Raw genomic sequence first — 20,614 nt, 5'->3', positions numbered from 1 at the left:
CGCAGCATCTTAGTAACCTTCGTACTAAACGAATGGAAGCTCCACTGGTTTCACATTGGGTGGATGTTAAACATGAAGTACAGGATCTTCGTTTTGTAGTCTTGAATCATATTAGTTTTGAAAGGGGAGGAAACGTACCTCGGATGCTGTTGCGAAAAGAACAAAGGTTAATTTACCTTTGGAACACTGTAAGCCCTAATGGGTTAAACAAAGAAGTAGAATGGTTAAATTTGTGAGAGGTTATTCTAATTCAGTTTCTTTTGAAGTTCTGGCATGCATATGTGTGGGCGTCTTTGGAGGCGTGGCCACCGGCAGGTCCAGGATCAGTAAATTTGAGCTAGGGTATTTAAACTCAGTCTCCCTGAAGCCTTGGTATGCGCATGTGTGGGCGTCTTTTTAGGCGTTGCCACCAGCACATCCAGGATTGCTGAATGTTTGGCTACTTGTACAGCCGGTAAGAGTATACAATATTGGGTTTTAAAAGGGTTGAAATAATTTTTGTGTAATATAAATGTATGGTATTATTGTTGTTTACTTAGATTATCGACCCCTGAAGACGCAAATCTTGCGAAACACGATCGTGTAGGGTCTGTCTGAGTACAATTGTTTTAGTTAACAAAAGAGAAGACAGCTTCTGTGAAGCAGTTTTGAAGTTCTAGGAAAAGATTCAACATTAGTCCCGTGAAGAGTGGAGTTACGGTGAATGGAACTGCTGTCATTCAGTATTATTGCACTTAGTAAATCAATCATGGTTTACGATGGACTGTAAAGCTTTGTTTTAAACCTGCTGTGGTGGGTAATTGACTTTATCAATGGATTGATTTTCACACGGCCACAGAGAGCCTGCATCAGTTCAGATACGATCGCAAAGAAGAAAAAGTGCTTTGACTGACAGAGCAATTAACAAAGTTTCACACCAGTGTTGTTAATGATGAGAGTACAATTTGTTAAAAGACTATAAATGTAACTTTGACTCCAGGAATTCTGATGTTATAGAGTTGGTAAAAAAATTTTTTCGAGATTAGATTTGAATTCAGAGTGAATGATTGAATGAATGATAGATATATGGGGATTTTAGACAACAATTGTTTAGTTTATGAGAGTAATTGATGTAATAAAGATAAATATAAGTGCAATAGTTGTTGAGTATATTGTATGAATTTAGTGCAACTATTTATTGAATGATACCTTAGACAACATTCTGAAATATATATATAGATACAGATATAGATATATATATATATTCCCCCTTCCCCCAATATTGAAAACCATTTAACCAAGCAGGAACAGCACCTGGCCAGTTAAGTGGCATGGCTATCCAGTGATATTCAGTGGGGGATGGTCATCTATCTCTCTATCCCATCTAGCCATCTATACCTTGCTGAATATTCCCGATTAGCAGCTAGGAGATAACTGGCTATGTTGGCCGATATACCCAGCTATCCCTGAATATTCACCTCATAGCTGGTTATTATAAGTGGCCACATTGGGCTGCTTAAATAGCTGGGATATATTTGGCCAGTTTAAACCTAACCAACAATCTCCGAATATCAACTTAGCCAGGTAAGTTTAAACCTGTCAAAAGTAAGCCGAATATTCAATGCTGGTCACCCGAAACGGCCTGGCATTGAATATCCAGGCTGACCGATGACCACAAGAGTTAGCCGGGCTCCCTCTTGTGGTCTGACTATCGGCCCATATACTTTAGAAAATTGCTAGAAATTTTTGTAACATATTGCTTTTATAAAAAGGGCTTAAAATAGGCACCTTTTTGGACTTACACAAGAATATAAGAAAAGTCATGCTGAGTCAGACCAAACTCTATTGAGCCCAGCATCCTGCCTCCAACAGTTGCCAGCCCAGAATAACTGGCAGATCCCCAAATGTAGATTTATTTCCCGTAGTTCATGTCCAGACCAGGGATGAATAATGGCTCCTCCAAGTCTACCTTGTTTATAGAGTTTTTACATAGGCATGCAACCTGTGGCAGGGACCAGCTAGGGCATGGAAGACGTGGAGAGGGCTGACATTCTGGAAAGGCCAAGTGCAAGCAGTGGAAGGCTCAACACACAGAGGATGAGAGGAAAAAAAAGGGGAGGAGAGAGGGATGAGAGGAATAGGAGAGTGCAGCAGGCAGGAGGCCCCTCACATATTCACTCAGGCAGAGATTGAGAAAAGCAGTACAGAGGCCGTTAGAAGAGTCATAGTAGAGGTGCTATATGTTTTTCTCCAGTAGGCCATTTGGAATGTTTCCACCCAAGAGGAGAGACTTGAGGACCTGGACGTGTACACCCTGTAGGAAATGAGAGACAGGGGTGGTATGATACAATCGTTCAAACATTTGAAAGGTATTAATCTTCAATCAGAGATGAGAAGGTGATAGAACTAGAGGACATGAACTGAGGTTGTGAGGGGGTGGGGGGTAGGACTGACTCAGGAATAATGTCAGGAAATATTTTTTCATGGAGAGGGTGGTACATACCTGGAATGCTCTTCCGTGGGAGGTGGTGAAGATGAAAACAGTAATGGAATTCATAAATGTGTGGGATAAACACAAAGGAATCCTGTATAGAAGGCATGGAACCAAACAAGCTTAGTGGTGATTAGATGGAAATTCCAGTAATTGGGAAACAAAGCCAGTACCGGACAGACTTCTACAGTCTGTGCCCTGATTGTGGCAGGACAGATTCAGCTTCAGTAGCTGGAGCACAAGGCCAGTGCCGGGCATACTTCTACAGTCTGTACCCTGAACATGGCCCAGGTACAATATAAGAGTAGTAGATTGTGAGTCCATTAGGGACAGTACGAATACCTGAAAAAGAAAATTGTAAACCACTTGGGTCTAGGTAGTATATAAATAATGAAAATAAAAATTAATAACATCAAGTATGCATATGTAGTATCACATCACACTTTATGGTATGAGTTTATCTTGTTGAGCAGACTGGATGGACCATACAGGTCTTTATCTGCCATCATCTATTATGTTACTATGTTATAAGCTGTCACCAGCCTTGGGGCATTTGAAGATTCACTTCACCACTATGAGATCACATGCAAGAAGCACTCAATGAGATGTAAAGATCGAGCTCCATGAGGGGTTTTGAGATAATTTTGCAGTTTCATCAGCAAGCATTTCATCAACATCAACACCTCTGGTGACATTCCATGCTCCTGCTGGTAACCCTTTAGTGCAAAAGTATTGGCATGTTTCGAAAGTTCATCCACAATGTTTCAGAACTGCTCCTTCGCAAAGAACAGTGGTTAATTTTCTATTGGGACACAGTAAATCCGAAGGACTTACATAAAGAACTTGAATGGCTTTGACTGGTGAATGTTTTTTTGACATTATGTTATTACATCGTTAGTCTGAAGAAGGTATTTAAAGCTTAGTTAGTGCCTTAGATGATAATGTATTGATGTGAGTTTGGTGTTCCCCTTTGTTAAGCAGCCTATCATTATTGTTATTTAATTTGGTATTGTGGATTTATCATGTGTGGCTGATATGTGAGTTGGGTTTGGGACTGTTAGGGGGGGGGGTATAAGTGTAATATGAGATTGTTTCTGCCTGAAGATTTGTGAAACTCAACACTGAGTAGAAGGAGTTCAACGTGTGATGTCTTAGCACAATCATCAGTTATTCAGTTGGATTTTGCTCACACCTTTTTCAGTAGTAGCTCAAGGTGCGTTACATTCAAGGTGTTTCCCTGTCTCTGGAAGGCTCACAATCTAAGTTGGTACCTGAGGCAATGGAAGGTTAAGTGGGAGCAGCAGTGGGATTTGAACCAGCTACCTCTGGATGTTGAGCCCAGTGTTCTAACCACTAGGCCACACCTCCACTCCATTATGGATATATGGTGATGGATCTGGACTGAGAAGTTTGTTGTACCAGCTATGTCCTGTGGTATTTTTGAACTCTTGGGAGTATCTGCTTTAAGATAAGTACTGTGATTTGCTTTGCTTCAGTGTGAGTTTAGATAAAGGTTCCTGTAAGATGTGTTTAAGTTAATAATGGGAACTGTACAACATGCATAGCAATATATTGATATTGTTGTCTGTTATTATATGAAATGTGGTGATTTGGGATTATCGTTGGGCAATGTAAGTGACACCACTGGCATGTGTGGATGGGATTGGTAAGTCCACATTATTGAAAACATAAGTGGTGCAATGATGGTTCTTGACTTAGCCAGACGTATATTCTTTTGACTGATGTGTGAATTGAGTACCCCTTAAAAAATCCCCACATTCCCCCCCTCCAAAAAAAAAAATCTAAAAATTCCAAACATTTTATACAGACAATTTTAAAAAGTTCTTAAATAATTCTAAAGTTTAATAAGATTAATGTATATGGGTATGTGAGTAATAATAGCATGGGTGAGATGTCTGAGATTAATTGTGGTGATTTAGTTGAATGGCTATGTGTTATATGTACCTTATATTTTATATTATTCCTATAAGAATAAGCCTGAATAAGATGGCTCCTACAGCTGCTATGCAGCCTTCATACTATGGTTTAAATGCCTTGCTATTTTCTTCTAGCCCTCTATCAGCTTCCACAGGACAGAGCTGCTGCCTTTCTTTCCTTCAGCCCAAGGAAACTTGCTGTTTCTCACTGTGAGGTGCAGTAAGTATGCAAAGAGTTTGACAGTTCCCTTGTAGCTCCCATTGACCAGATCATGCTGTTGTTGTCATCTGTAATGAACCCCCCCCCCCCCCCCTGGAATATTCCTGTTTCTCCCATCTAGCCAGACCACCATCTTCCCCCAAGTGCATCTATATTGCAGGATGGAATGTGTGTCTCTTCTATCACCTGTGTATGCAGCACACCTGAACTTGGCTGGTATGCCTCCGCTAGAGGTCCTACCTGCCCTGCCTCATCCAGCTGACAGCAATGTGCCATTGGGAAGAGGAAGGCATGGCCAGCAATCAGGCTGATTCAAATAATGCTCATAAAATGAATGCTACTCCCCTCTGCCTTTGCTATCTATTCTTGTATCTGGGCATGACATGGAGCATAGAGGGTGAGGAAGGATCACATGCCCACTGAAAGGTGTTCTGAAGTCACTTTTTAATTCAAAGCTAATTGCTTAAATCCCACTATCTGTACAAATGCACTGTGTCACCTCTATTGGTACTACCTGCCTCATGCCCTAAGACAGTGATGCAGAACACCACTCCATCTATTCTACTGTGGCTTCTGGTCTGTTCCTGACTGGGTGAATCAGTGACACGCTTGCGTAGTGCAGAGGAATGCTATGGGTACAAGTTGGGGGTGAATGCTTATTTATTTAGTATTTAGCTCATACTTTTCAGTATCAGACGAAGGCAAGTTATGCTCAAGTACAGGAGGTACAGCTATTTGCCTATCCCTGGAGGGCTTATAGTCTGTACTTGAGCAATACAGAGTTAAGTGGCTTGCCCAAGAACACAGAAGTAGCAGTGGGATTTGAACCCTGGCTTTACTGGCTCTTAGCCCACTGTTCTAACCACTAGGCTATTTCTCTACTCAAGATGCCATCAGAATAATGGTGAGAAGCCTGGATAAAGAGCTCAATATCAATATTTGCTAAATCGAGTCTGTTGTACAGAAATAGGTACTGTATATCACTCAGGGAGGGAACCGACTGGAAAGCTAACTAGTTGGTGCTCCTAGTCCCCTAGGTCATGGGAGAAATTTCAAATAATCACAGAGAATTTCTGTGGTATCCAGTGGGTTCTAGAATTACTAACAATAGCTCCGCATGCTCATTTTTCAGTTCAATCAGTACTCTGGGATGAATACCATCCGGTCCAGGAGATTTGCTACTCTTCAGGTTGTGGAACTGCCCCATTACATTCTCCAGGTTTACAGAGAATTCATTAAGTTTCTCTGACTCATCAGACTAAACTAGATCCTGCAGTGCCTGCTAGATTCTATCTGTTAATGCAGTGGTACAAAGTTTTTTAAACTAAGTGGAAAAGACTATGGAGATTAGTTGATAAAATTTGCTTTTTATATTTTTATTTTGCCTAACACTAACCTACAATTCCTCCTTTAAACCCCAATCCTCCGAAAGCACAAAGCAAAATAGAGTTCACTTACCAGAGAAATGTCCTCTTATCTCAGAACTTCTCTTTATATAGTTTTGAACCTAAGGGGCCTTTTTTACAGGCTCTTTGAAGCTGACTCAGCAACCTATGCAAGTATTCTACTTCCCCACACCTTAATTAACACTTAATTGAGGTTACTGGATGAGCTACCTCTCCAGCAGCCAAGGAACAGAAAATACTGCCTTTTAGAACAAGAGTTTTTGGCTGTTTAGTTTCTACCTCTAGAAAAGGTCTCAGTTTAAAACTATGGGAAAAATGCCTATTTCTAGAGAAAATTTCAGTTTAAAACTATGGGAAACTATCCAGCTCATTTCCGAAAGAGAAGGGCGCTCATCTTCCGGCCAAATCGGCATAATCGAAAGCCGATTTTGGCTGGCCTCAACTGCTTTCCGTCTCAGGGACGGCCAAAGTTCAAGGGAGCGTGTCAGCAGTGTAGCGAAGGCGGGACGGAGGCGTGGTTAACAGATGGCTGTACTCAGCCGATAATGGAAAAAAGAAGGGCGTTCCTGACAAGCATTTGGCCAACTTTACTTGGGCCTTTTTGTTCACGACCAAGCCTCGAAAATGTGCCCAAACTGACCAGATGACGACTGGAGGGAATCGGGGATCACCTCCCCTTACTCCCCCAGTGGTCACCAACCCCCTCCCACCCAAAAAAACTAATTAAAAAACATTTTTTCCAGCCTCTATGCCAGCCTCAAATGTCATACCCAGCTCCATCACAGCAGTATGCAGGTCCCTGGAGCAGTTTTTAGTGGGTACTGCAGTGCATTTCAGGCAGGCGGACCCAGGCCCATCCCCCCTACCTGTTACACTTGTGGTGGTAAATGGGAGCCCTCCAAAACCCACCCAAAACCCACTGTACCAACATCTAGGTGCCCTCCTTCACCTTTTAAGGGCTATGGTAGTGTTGTGCAGTTGTGGGTCGTGGGTTTTGGGGGGGCTCAGCACCCAAGGTATGGGAGCTATGGACTTGGGATCAATTTGTGAAGTCCACTGCAGTGCCTCCTAGGGTGCCCGGCTGGTGTACTGGCATGTGAGAGGGACCAGTGCACTACGAATACTGGCTCCTCTCATGACCAAAGGGCTTGGATTTGGCCGTTTTTGAGATGGCCGTCCTTGGTTTCCATTATAGGCGAAAACCGAGGCTGGCCATCTCTAAGGTCAGCGATCTCAACATTTAGGTTGACATAAATGTTGAGATTTGGCCGGCCCCGGCCATATTATCGAAATGAAAGATGGCCGCCCATCTTGTTTCGATAATGCAGGCTGCCCCGCCCTTTCACAGCGCTGTCCTTAGAGATGGGCGCCCCCATTCGATTATGCCCCTCCATGGCAACTAGTTAATGATGCTTGCTTTTCTCTCTCTCTCTCTCTTTTTATTCCCCCCTTAATACTAAACTAGGTCCTGCTTGCTTTTCCCTCTCTCTCTCTCTCTATTCCCCCTTAATAGTAAACTAGATCCTGCAGTGCCTGCTAGATTCTATCTGTTAATGCTGTGGTGCAAAGTTTTTAAAACTAAGTGGAAAAGACTATGGAGATTAGTTGATAAAATTTGCTTTTTATATTTTTATTTTGCCTAACACTAACCTACAATTCTTCCTTTGAACCCCAAATTTTAAGTTCCCAAAGCACAAAGCAAAATAGAGTTCACTTACCAGAGAAATGTCCTCTTCTCTGGGAACTTCTCAGTGATCTCCCTGCAGTGTGTGTCTAAAGATAAGCCTGCCTGTCACAGGAGCCTGGACTGAATATTCTAATATAAATAAAATAAAATACATTTAATTTTCTCCCTATGTCTGATTTCCTGACTTATCCTAATAAACTTTTAAATTCTAAATCTGCCTATGGAGAGAGCAGTTCCTCTTCCATGAATTCTTTTACACACACACACACACACAGGCTTCAGATATTAATCTATTGGTTTTCAATAAATACATTACATCTCAAAAGAGATCTTTCAGGAATGATATCATTTCATATCAATTCCTATTTCAATTACCTCAACCCACTGAAGGGCTACTGAAATTTAATGCTTTCCAGCACTTTACAGAACAAAATATACTTTTCATATAGTATTCTAACCAGGGGCGTATCTGCGTGGGGCCACAGGGGCCTGGGCCCCCGCAGATTTCGCCCTGGCCCCCCTCCCCGCCGTCAACCCTCCCCCACTGCTTACTTTTGCTGGCGGGGGGCCCCAACCCCCACCAGCCGAGGTCCGACCCGCAATCTCCATATTTCGTCTTCCTCCGTGGCCATGTGCTTCAAGGAAGTAACGCTGCAGTGCTGATTCGTTGAATCCAGTTCGGCGTCTGATGTCGCTGCGACGTCAGACGCCGAACTGGATTCAACGAATCAGCACTGCAGCGTTACTTCCTTGAAGCACATGGCCACGGAGGAAGACGAAATATGGAGATTGCGGGTCGGACCTCGGCTGGCGGGGGTTGGGGCCCCCCGCCAGCAAAAGTAAGCAACGGGGAGGGTTGACGGTGGGGAGGGGGTGGAGAGAGGCAGCGGCGGGGGGGGGGGGGAGGGAGGCAAAAATGTGCCCCCCCTCTCTGGCTCTGGCCCCCCCTACCGCCGGATTACAGATACGCCCCTGATTCTAACTATTCTTAACATTTACTACTATCAATTATTTCCAAATAAACCTGTGAAGCACAAGCTTTCTTTCTCAGGAGATCTCTTAAATTCAGTACAAACCTCTATATGACCTCAGTACTTTCAGTTAAACTATTCTCAATCACTCTTTTATTATTTCACTCAAACTTTTTCATTTTTTCCCTCCTTTCAAATCTCTCACTCAGACACATCAGGATCCATATCTTTTCTCACCAAGATCTTCCATTTCTCTTTCAAAAACTGTCACTAGTTAGGTCCCTAACTAGAGCAGTGCAGCCAATCAGGAAGCTCCTTTTGCGAAAACATTTCCATACTGACATTCCATTATACATTTTAGGTTAAAAACACTATATAAAACCTTTGTTTTTGGATTTTAATTGCATAACACAGATCAGAGCAATGCCCTAATGTTTATTCTATGAAAAATTCCAGTAACATTGACCCCCAAATAGCTAAACTGGAACTTCATAAAATCAGACTAATTTGCATAAAATCTAAGCTTAACTAACCCCACAGCCAGCATACATAGACTTCCTGCACCTGAATTCTAGCAATAAAATGCATGCAAACACTTTCAATTTATTTTAAATACTTTTTAAATTTTCAGGTGTCAGTGCAGGTCTTCCTTAACTGTACTGTGCCTGCACCGAAATTCACGCCGTTCTAGGTCACCTTGACAACCAGGGACGCCTCCAATAACCCCCTGCATTTCCCAGCAGTCTCCAGGCCAAGTTTAATTAAAAATGTGCCACAGGCGCGTGCCTCGCACATGTGCAATTGTGCACAACCCCTGATTTTGGTGCTATATATATATTTTATTAATTAGACCCTTCCATGGGTCACAATAAACCCCCTTTTCACATTTTTAATGAAAACATTGGTGCTTCAGCGGTCTCGATGCTCCATTTCAACACCGGAGCCATTGGACCCAAACGGGGCACTGCGCATGCACTGCGGACGTCACTGATGATGTGAATGCGTCCTTTGATGTCGCACCCTCACTTTCAGCATTCCCCGGGCTCCTATAGGCCTCAGGGAGCCCGGGGCTTTTCCTGCTAGGTCTGCCCTGCCTCCTTTCATCCTGAGGCGGTCCGGAATCGCGCAGTTAGCGCAATCCCATGACGGTCCCACCCGGAAATGGCCCTGACCTCCTGGAGTCCCCCCAGGGGTCAGGTAACCAATTAAAAATATTTTTCCATACTAGTTACATTAAACTGTGTTCCTAGTACACCAATGAAAGGGCTTATTTCAACCTTGTTACCTGAATATGAAGTGTGTTGAAGGGCAGATAACTGCACAATAGGCCAGATGCACTAAACTTAACGAGCCACCAAAGTGGTTTTTAAACTGGTTCTACCTAGTTTAGCGCGCAAGTAGTAAACCGGGACATGCACAAAAGGGTTCTCCGAGCCATTTTCCTGTCACAGTAGCAGCTAACGAAAACGGAATACAAATGAGCTAATTACTATTATAATGTAAATGTGATGCGATGCACTACTGTTTCTGATCCCACGTACAAAAACAGTCCCTACCTTTATCTTGGAAATTTTAACAGGAGGTGTGGACCCGCTGGTTCTTCATCATAGGAAGTAGGAGACTGGGAGAAACAAGGTAGGGAAGATGGAGCACAAAAAAAAAGTATACCAGCTTACACGCAGCTTCTTTATGTGTATGAAAGCCATGTCATATGGTTCTTTTTCAAATGACATTTTACTGGCAAGAAATGGGGGGGGGGGGGGGGGGGGGGGAGTACCAAAATGTAAAGCATAAAAGTAATGGTGACTTACTAAAAATGCAAGGAAGACGAGGGTCCATCAAAGAAACAGTATCTGTGGGAAACGGGCTTGGTTCCACCACCAGCTGTTCCTGCTCCTTCCTTCTATTGGCCGGCTGACATCCTAGAACGCCCATCTCTCTGAAGATGGACTCATTGGCTGGCTGCTATCCCAACTCCTCCTCCCTGCAGGGCTTTCCTGATGACATCACTTTAGAGCTGTGAACTGATTGGATCCGAACTTACTTGTGTCCCCCTCCACAGAGAGGGGCTAAACCAATTGGACAGCATCAGCCTGGGATGTCCCGCCCACTCATTACTGGAGGGGGACACCAGGAAGTTTGGATCCAATCAGTTCACAGCTCTAAAGTGATGTCATCAGGGAAGTCCTATAGGAAAGAGTAGTTGGGACAGCAGCCAGCCAATGAGAGTCCATCTTCAGGGAGATGGGCGTTCTAGGATGTCAGCCGGCCAATAGAAGGAAGCAGCAGGAACAGATGGGGGTGAAACCAAGCCCTGATGCTGCTGACCAGTGTTGCCAGGTGGGCGGTTTTCCACGACCCGCCGCGGGAAATTTTTGCCCGTGGCGGGTTGCAGTTTTTTGGGCTTCTTTTTTGTCTTTTGGGCGGTTTTTAGGCGTTTTTTTTCGGCCACGGGGGGCGGGGTTAGTGATGTTTTGGGCAGGGTTAGTGACGCTCTGGGCGGGGCCGATGACGGGGGAGGCGGGGCCGATGATGGGGGAAGCGGGGCCGGTGATGGGGAGGCGGGGCCGATGACAGCGGGGGCGGGGTTGATGACAGTGGGGGCGGGGTGATGACGCGGGGGTGGGGGTGTCAGGAGCGGGGTTTGAGTTTGGGCGGGTTTTGGGCTGGATTTAGGCTGGTTTGGGTGGGAAAAAAATTTTCCACCTGGCAACCCTGCTGCTGACTCCTCACAGAAGAGAGGAGAGCAGCAGAGAGGTTTTTCTCACTTTTTCCCAGCAGCGGCAGGCAGGGAGCTGCAATACAGGTATGCCCATCCAAAAAAAAGCGCTTTTGTGTTTGCCAAAAAAAAAAAAGGGTAAATCTACTGCTATCATATACGTAGCTTGTCTGCATGTATGAGAGCCGTCTGTAGCATGCGCAGAGTAGCCACGCATAGAGATTGACTGTCCTGCGCATGCTTGCTTGGAGGAGGCTAACTATGGGCCTGACTTGCATAATGCTAAGTCTTGAAGAAAGCCTAATTTGCATATCACATTTAACCTTCTATCCAAGTCACCCAGAAAACTCTGAATGCTCAAAAAAAGTACCAGAACTTCTGTTTTGTCCAAGGAAAGCCTTCCAGGTGGTGAGGGGATTATCTGATAAGGGGATGAGAAAGTTACCCTCAGTATGAAGAGTTCCCATATCAAGGATTACTAGTCTATTAGAAAGTCAGTGCTAAGAGTGTCTGTCTCTGAGCTCTTTTCTTAGAGGTAAAGTTTCAGTGTGCGGTGCACCATCCTGGCATGAGTTCTAAATCTGTTAAGGGAGTGGGGAGGTGGTGCCATAGTGGTGCTTAACTCTAAGTTCTCTGGGCACAAGGGAGGACAGCTGTTCCAATGGAGCACTGTGGGCTATAGCTGTGGGTGTGTTGAAACCCAGTACAGCTCAGTATATTGACTAGCTGCTGAACCTGTGAAATGGCTATAACAAGTGTTCTGTTTTGACCCTGAAGGCCTTGGAGATTAAAGCAGGGGCATAGCCACGGGTGGGCCTGGACGGGCCCAGGCCCACCCATTTTCCCTCCAGGCCCACCCATCCACAACCTTCGTGTGCTGTCGCTGCCCTTTTGTCCCGCGGAGGCAGCGTTCAGCGTTTCCTTCCTGCCCTGTCTTCTCCCCAGGCTCTGCTGCATCGTCCCTGCAAGTGGAATCGTTTTCCTTTTCGACCGTCGCGCTGCGCTGCCATACACACAAGCAGCTTCGCTCCTCCCCCGCCACGTCCATTCTGGCCCTCGCTGATGTACTTCCTGTTAGGGCCGGATGAACGCGGTGGGGGAGGAGCGAAGCTGCCTGTGTGTATGGCAGCATAGCGCCGGCCGAAAAGAAAAATGATTCCACTTGCAGGGACGATGCAGCGGAGCCTGGGGAGAAGACAGGGCAGCAGGAAGGAAATGCTGAACGCTGCCTCCGTGGGACAAAAGGGCTGCAACAGCGCGGGAAGGATGTGGATTCGCGGGCCTGGGGGGAAAGTGGCTGAGCTGCTGGGACATGGGAGGGAGAGGAAGAAGGGACTGGAGGGAAGGGAGAAGCTGCTGGGACATGGGAAGGAGAGGAAGAAGGGACTGGAGGGAAGGGAGAAGCTGCTGGGACATGGGAGGGAGAGGAAGAAGGGACTGGAGGGAAGGGAGAAGCTGCTGGGACATGGGAGGGAGAGGAAGAAGGGACTGGAGGGAAGGGAGAAGCTGCTGGGACATGGGAGGGAGAGGAAGAAGGGACTGGAGGGAAGGGAGAGAGCTACTGGACATGGGAGGGAGAGGAGGAAGGGGCTGGAGGGAAGGGAGAAGCTGCTGGGACATGGGAGGGAGAGGAAGAAGGGACTGGAGGGAAGGGAGAGAGCTACTGGACATGGGAGGGAGAGGAGGAAGGGGCTGGAGAGCTGCTGGACAAGGGAGGAAGAGGAAGAAGGGACTAGAGGGAAGGGAGAGAGCTGCTGACCATGGGATGGAGAGGAGGAGGGGATTGGATGGAAGGGAGAGAGAGAGCTGCTGGACAAGGGAGAAAGGAAGAAGGGACTGGAGGGGAGAGAGCTGCTGGACATGGGATGATAGGGAGAGAAAGAGGGGGAGATGGATGAAGATGCAGAGAGAAAGGGGAGAGACTGGAAGGATGTGGAGAGAGGGGAGACTGAACAGAAAAGGGTAGAGATATAGAGAGACACTGGATAGAAGGAGAGGGGAGATAGAGACACTAGATGGAAGGATCAGGACAGAGGGTAGATGGGTGGAAGGATGAGGAGAGAAAGAGGGAAGACACTGGATGGAAGGGTAGGGAGAAAAAGGAGACGCTGGATGCAAAAGAAAGAGGGGGGGCACTGGAAGGATGGGGAGAGAAAGAGGGGAGCTGCTGGATGGAAAGAGGGAGAGGACAGAGTAGAGAAAGACTGGAGAATAAGAGGAAGGGGCATGTGGAGAACAAGGGTGAGGAAAAGATGAAAAGCCATAGGTGATGAATGGACAGGAAACCCTGGCAAGAGAAAGACGAAGGAAAGCAGAATCTAGAGACTGGGAGCAACACAATGAGAAAAGTAAATGGCCATACAACAAAAGTAAAGAAAATAATTTTATTTTTAATTTAGGATAAAGTAATATGGTACCTGTGTTAATAAAGGTTCAGAGACCAATACTTCCTTCCGTAGGTCAGGAGAGGATACCATAACAGCATTATACTGACCCGAGGCAGGAGGTTTTGGCCTCTCTGAAAGCTCATTGAAAAGGGTATTAGGCTATGAAATAAATTATTTTCTGAAACCTGATGCACTGAAAAGCAGCACTTTACCCCTGTGTGACAAATGCGTCTGATAACTGTGACTAAATTTTGCTGGGGAAGGGGGGTAGAGAGAAAATTTTGTGCCCACCCACTTTAGGTTCAGGCCCATCCAAAATTGGCAGTCTGGCTACGCCACTGGATTAAAGCAATTTCCATTTTGATACTACTGTGTTAATCTGCTTGCTTACTTTCTTCTTGTGTTTGCCTGAGTTCCGGTACTGCTTTCTGGCCATCTCCTGTCTGTGTCTTCTGTTTTTCTGGATACTGCCTTGGGCGGGCTAGTACCACCTTGGGCATGACAGCATGCAACTCAATTGAATAATGAGCTAATTTGCGCTGATAATTATCACCCTAACAAGCAATTAGCATGAATTGGTTTTAATTGAAATGTACATGCATAAATTTAGGCATGGGATCCATGCCTAAATTTTACGTGCGAGTCCAAAACGGGGGTGTGGAAATGGGAGCGTCATGGGTGGATCATGGACATTCTGAGAATTTATATGCATAATTTATAGAATAAGGGGGAGGTCTAATATAGGTGCGATGATTTGCACCACGTTTCAGTTGATGCGAATGGCTGCACATAAAGTTAGGTGCGATTCCTGGCCATAAGTGCTAATTCTATAAACTGTGTCTAACTACGTGGCTTTTTTCAGCACTATATATTGAATCTAGCCTTTATGGACAAGTCTCTATGAATTCAAGCTAATTATTTATTTTTTTAATGAGCTGAAAGGGGCTTGTATGATTTCTGCTTTTTTAAATTTGATTTTTCAGAAGTTTCATTTTGCAGGTTGTTCTTAACATTTAATTTTCTTTGCTTTATATATGTTTTTCATTAGAAATTTGCTAAACAAACCAAAATCCAATTACAACGTTCAAATCATTATTTGACAGAGTTTTTGTGCACTGGTGGGTACATGTCTGTGTACATAGAGGGAGACTGATCCGAGTTTGCATTAGAAATTTTTAACGAAAAAGATGAAACAAAATGTGAAAGCATGAAAATACCCAATGACCAGCACAAATACAAGAAAAAGGTGAACACAGCCAATGAAACTAAACTACATTGGAAAATGAGGCTCAGGCACAAAAAGAAGAGAAACCCCGATCTCAGCAGCAACTGGAGAAACAATTTAGCAATTGACTGAAGAAAGTTCAGGCTGAAGGGTCTGGAAGGAAGAAAAACAGCACAGAAGCCAAGAAAAACGGGAATGATGCTGATGGCACTTGGGGCACTAAGCGCCTCCCAGTCTCTACTTGCATATTATTTATTTGTGTTATACAGTAGGAATCTATTTTTATTGCCAGATTCCTTTGTTTGATGTTTCCTCAAGCCTCCCCAGGACTGGAGCTGAAAGCCTCCAAATGACTTCCAAGTACAACCACTGTCTCCAAAGAGCAGAAGAGCTGATAAATCTTTCATCATTTTGTGATTTCTGCAAATTATTTACTATGGGGTCCTTTCACTAAGGTGCACTAATGGATTTAGTGTATGCTAAATGCTAAGATGCCCATCATATTCCTATGGGCGTCTTATCATTTAACACACACTAATTGTTAGTAAAATGACTTCTTTATACCGACCCTTCTATGATTATTTGATTTTCACTTTACATTAAACTACAGAATGTGATATTAGAATCTTATACATTCTATAATGAACATAAATGGAAGTATTAACATTATAACACTTACAGGCTTATTTTCGAAAGAGAAGGGTGCCCATCTTTTGACACAAATCGGGTGATGGGCGTCCTTCTCCCAGGGTCGTCCAAATCGGCATAATCGAAAGCCGATTTTGTGCGTCCTCAACTGCTTTCCGTCGCGGGGACGACCAAAGTTCATGGGGGTTTGTCGGAAATGTAGCGAAGGCGGGACTGGGGCATGCTTAACCCATGGGCGACCTCGACCAATAATGAAAAAAAGAAGGGCGTCCCTGACCAGCACTTGGGCGACTTTACTTGGTCCATGTTTTTTTTACGACTAAGCCTCAAAAAGGTGCCTGAACTGACCAGATAACCACCAGAGGGAATCGGGGATGACCTCCCCTTACTCCCCCAGGGGTCACCAACCCCCTCCCACCCTAAAAAAAAACTTTTTAAAATATTTTTTGCTAGCCTCTATGCCAGCCTCAAATATCATACTCAGCTCCATTACAGCAGTATGCAGGGCCCAGGAGAAGTTTTAGTGGGTGCAGTGCACTTCAGGCAGGCGGACCTGTTACACTTCAAAACCCACCAGAAACCCACTGTACCCACATGTAGGTGCTCCCCTTCACCCCTTAGAGCTATGGTAGTGGTGTACAGTTGCGGGGAGTGGGTTTTTGGGGGCTCAGCACCCAAGGTAAGGGAGCTATGCACCTGGGATCAATTTGTGAAGTCCACTATAGTGCCCCCTAGGGTGCCCAGTTGGTGTCCTGGCATGTCAGGGGGACCAGTGCACTACGAATGCTGGCTTCTCCCACGAACAAATGACTTGGATTTGGTCGTTTCTGAGATGGGTGTCCTTGGTTTCCATTATGGCCGAAAATCGAGGATGACCATCTCTAAGGTTGACCTAAATTTCGCGATTTGGGCATCCCCGACCGTATTATCGAAACGAAAGATGGACGCCCATCTTGCTTCGATAATATGGGTTTCCCCTTCCCTTCGCTGGGACGTCCTAAGAGGACGTCCTCAGGAAAACTTGGGCGCCTCTTTCGATTATGCCCCTCTTAATTATGTAGACGAAAGTTGCATCACTTGGTTTTCAAGCGCCACCAGCAAATCTAATTTTCCAGATCAGTAAATTATATAACGTAACATGACTCTCAGACCACTTGTTTGCAGATATACTCAATGACTATTCATTGTCAGCAGCTCAAAAACCCAGACCAGCTTATGGCTCTCAAGGAACAGAAATGTGCATCTTTGATGCAGGATGGATTCACACTTGAGGATGCTAATTTTCAAAGCCATTTCATAAGCAAAGTCATGCTGAGTCAGACCAAGGTCCATGACGCCTAATACTTTGTGTCTGACTGTGGCCAGTCCACATAACAAATTCCACAGTGGACACATTGCCCCCGCAATAGATTTGTTTCTCATAGATAATTTCCAGGAATGAGAAACTGCTCTCCTAATTCTTCCTGACTGATCATTTTTTACGGACATTTCCTCCAGGAACTTGTCCAAACCTCTTTTGAACCCTGATGTTAGGTGCCTTGACCACATCTTCCAGCAACAGATTTCACACTGATTATGCGCTATGTGAAAAAAACAAAAAAACAACTTTCTGCAATTTGTTTTCAATCTGCTGACCACTGGTGTCATGGAGTGTCCTCTTGTTTTAGTGTTATCTTAAAGGTTAAACAACAGTTTCTTATTTAACCATTTGGCGCCCCCATGATTTTATCAACTTCTATCATCCTTTCTCCAAGCTGAGGAACCAGCCTTCTTCATAAGGGAGGTGCTCTGTCCCCTTTATAATTTTTGTCACCCATCTCTGAACTTTTTCTAGTCTGCAATACCTTTGAGAAGGAGTTACCAGAACTGCACACAATACTCAAGGTGTGATCTTTTGTATATCTTTGGCTAGAAAAGAATACCTCAGACTTCAGACTATATCTGGTGCATCATGATGGTTCACTGGTTGGAGTAAAGTGGATCAATCCTCAGCAATGGCCCGCCTGTATCCCTTATGGATGCATTGAGCCGGATATCCTCTAGAGAGAAATCTAGAGATCAAAATTTGGAATTCAAAATCAAATATAATAAAGACACCGTTGATTTTCTCGACCTTAACATTTCTAAGGACCAATATTTCTTCAGGACTACCATTTATTGCAAACCAACAGACTGGAATACTATCATAATGCTTCCCCTAAGAAAAATTTACCCTTGAGCCAGTTTCTCCAGTTCTGTCGGATTTGTTCTGACTTTGAGGACTTCAATATTCAAGTTGACATTTTAAGCAATAGATTTCTCTCTAGAGGATATCCAGCTCAATGCATCCATAAGGGATACAGGCGGACCATTGCTATGGACTAATCCACTTTACTCCAACCAGTGAACCATCCTGATGCACCAGATATAGTCTGCACTCTGAGGTATTCTTTTCTAGCCAAAGATATACAAAAGACCAGAAGACATCATTGGCAGATCCTAGATGGCCTGGATTGTTACAAACATAAGAAGCTTGCGATAGCTTATTCAAGAAATAAGAACCTCAAGGAACATTTAGTCCCATCCCTGTTACCAGAACCTGGAGATAATCCGACTCATCTAGGACACCATTGCAGTCATTCGATGGATACCACTATTTTTGTACACCCAGGTACATCCAGAAAGTATTACTTAAATCATACCTCAGACTGCAACATCTCATGTGTTATCTATCCTATTCAGTGTCCATGTCCAATGCTATAAAACGGCAAGACTACCAGAGCATTCAAGACAAGAATTATAAAGCACAAAAGTTGCAACATTAGCACCAACAGGTCTCAATATGGACTTCAGTGTTTTTTTTAATAATTTTTTTATAATACCTGTTGATAGACATTATATATTTCATAGTCTCACATGTAACATGTTATATGTTTTTTTTAACATTTGTAATATCACACTTTGTCCACAACAGTCTCTCCACTGCTTCATGCGGGATTGCATACTCTGTGACTATGTTTTAGTATTTGTATACCAAATGTATCATTGATTTGTAGACTTTGCGTTCATGTTGGATTAAAAATGTTTGTTTTTTTTGTATTTTTTAAAAACATTTTGATTTTCTGGGTCTTTCATTGACTAATTCATGTATTGTCTTTAGCACATAGCTTTCCTTTATACCAATCGGGCTATTTTATTTGCTGATTAAAATACATTACGTGGAGGGGCATAATCGAACATGAACGCCCATCTCCATAGGCATCTATCTCCGAGAACAGGTACGTGAAGGGGCGGGGCAAACCGTATTTTGGAAAAAAATGGGCATCCATCTTTTTTCCGATACTACGGTTTGTGCCAGCCAAATGCATTGGATTTGTGCGAATTTGAGCTGGGCGGTTTCGTTTTTCTGGGATAATGGAAACCGAAGGCGCCCAGCTCAAAAACGACCAAATCTAAGGCATTGGGTTTTGGGAGGGGCCAGGATTCGTAGTGCACTGGTTCCCCTCATATGCCAGGACACCAACCGGGCACCCTAGGGGGCACTTGTAACAATTTAAAAAAAAGTTAACTACCTCTGAAGTCCATAGCTCCCTTCCCTTGGGTGCTGAGCCTCCCAAATCCCCCCCAAAACCCACTCCCCACAACTCTACACCATTACCATAACACTTATGGGTGAAGGGGGGCACCTAGATGTGGGTACAGTGGGTTTTGGGGGCGGTTTGGAGGGCTCCCACTTACCACCACAAGTGTAACAGGTAGGGGGGATGGGCCTGGGTCCACCTGGCTGAAGTCCACTGCACCCACTAACAACTGCTCCAGGGACCTGCATACTGCTGTGATGGAGCTGGGTATGACATTTGAGGCTGGCATACAGGCTGGAAAAAAAAGGTTTTAAAGTTGTTTTTTTGGGTGGGAGGGGGTTAGTGACCACTGGGGGAGTCAGGGCTGGTCATCCCTGATTCCCTCCGGTTGTCATCTGGTCATTTAGGGCACTTTTTTGGGACTTGTTCGTGATAAAAAAGGGTCCAAAAAAGTGACTCAAATTCGCGCTAAAAATGCCTTTCTTTTTTCGATTATCGGCCAAGGACGGCCATCTCTCCTCGGCCGATAAACATGCCCCGGCCCGCCTTCACCATGCCTCCAACACGCCCCCATCAACTTTGGCCGTTTCCGCAACAGATTGCAGTTGAAGACGCCCAAAATCGGCTTTCGATTATACCGATTTGGGCGCCCACGGGAGAAAGATGCCCATCTCCCGATTTGGGTCGAAATATGGGCATCGTTCTCTTTCGAAAATAAGGCGGATTGTGTATAGATTCACAGGCAGCATATATTACATACGTTTTTTACAGTTTGACATATCACACCTTGTTTCTCCACAACAGCACTTCCCACCGTTTCACGCGGTATTTCCACATTTCGTTGCCTAGTCATTATATTTGTATACCACATATCTTTGACTTGTATACTTTGCAATCGTGTTGTTTTATTCTTTTGGTTTTCCATTTACAGAAGGATGCATTTTCTTGAGCATAGATCTTCTCCCCTGTTCAATTTGGGATTTGTATATCAGGATATTACGTTTCATGATTGGTACTTCATTTACCTTTTTTAATGTTTTCTATATGGTGACAGCTCCCTCGGACACATCAGTGTAATTCTGTTACTATTGCATTGTGTTTACTTGTTCCTTTTGCAGGATCCTTTCTCTAATATTGATACTTCATATGGCTTGAATGAGCGTACTATCAATCCCCCGTTATGCATCATTGCTATTATTTATTCGATGTGTTTGGGACCATGACGATGCACTCTGACAACATTCCATTAGCATATCTGTGACCTCATTTCCATTGTTGTTTGATGCATTTTCCCACTATTTAATATTTGATACTGTTTTCATTCAACGTTTACTTTTACATCTTGGATTTGAGTGACGTGACGCGTTGCTTTTTTCTTTGAGTA

Source organism: Microcaecilia unicolor, chromosome 1 (assembly GCF_901765095.1).
Source record: "Microcaecilia unicolor chromosome 1, aMicUni1.1, whole genome shotgun sequence".
NCBI lineage: Eukaryota > Metazoa > Chordata > Amphibia > Gymnophiona > Siphonopidae > Microcaecilia > Microcaecilia unicolor.
Note: the sequence above shows the minus strand (reverse complement) of the source record.